At 49.5% G+C, this 699-nt stretch overlaps 1 protein-coding gene and 1 long non-coding RNA gene across 4 annotated transcripts in view; one reads left to right on the forward strand and one right to left on the reverse strand.

Annotated features, from left to right (window-relative positions):
* Positions 1–699, forward strand: part of LOC144221867 (uncharacterized) — a 30,302-nt gene that overhangs the window by 12,994 nt on the left and 16,609 nt on the right. The window lies entirely within an intron of this gene.
* Positions 1–699, reverse strand: part of GPX5 (glutathione peroxidase 5) — a 6,658-nt gene that overhangs the window by 2,584 nt on the left and 3,375 nt on the right. The window lies entirely within an intron of this gene.

A 699-nucleotide genomic window follows, 5' to 3' on the forward strand; every position in this document is an offset into this window, starting at 1 on the left:
GTAATAGGAGCGCACAGGTGGGTATTTAATGGGCTCGGTTTCAGTTTGGCAGTTTGAAAAAGTTCTGGAGATTTGTCTCCAGACACGTGAATGTGAATACACTTAACACCGCTGGTCAGTACACTTGGAAATGGTTACAAGTGAAAATCTTATGTTATATCTTTTGTTAACCACAGTTTAAAAAACAAAAAAACAAAAACTTGCCTTCCCTGCTTGGTTAATTGCGGGACTGAACCTTTTTTTTTTTTTTTTTTCCGAAAAAGACACAGATGATAATGGGCTTCTCTCCTGGGTACAGACGGGGTCCCTGTGTGGAGCAGGAGTGGCCCGGCTGGGCAGAGAGCGCCCGAGGAAGTCCAAGCCCAGCTCCCTAGTGTGCCTCTGCACTCCTCGGGGTGCTGATGATGCGCTGCCCTCAGTCCGCACCCACATGACATGACGTCAGTGCCCGAACACAGGCTGCCTGCCTCCTTCCACTGCTTTCCCATCTGTTTGCTCAGATTTTTATAATCAACATCTTTGTTAACCCTTCCTGGGCTAGATGGTATCCGTCCCCTGACAAACACCAGCCAGACCCACGCAGATTTTCCACAGCCAGCTGCTCAGCAGGTACCGCCTCCTGGTCCTTTCCTTCCTTTCCCTTCCCTTCCCTTCCCTTCCCTTCCCTTCCCTTCCCTTCCCTTCCCTTCCTCTTTCTTT

Source organism: Crocuta crocuta, unplaced genomic scaffold, assembly GCF_008692635.1.
Source record: "Crocuta crocuta isolate KB4526 unplaced genomic scaffold, BGI_CrCroc_1.0 scaffold336, whole genome shotgun sequence".
Lineage (NCBI taxonomy): Eukaryota > Metazoa > Chordata > Mammalia > Carnivora > Hyaenidae > Crocuta > Crocuta crocuta.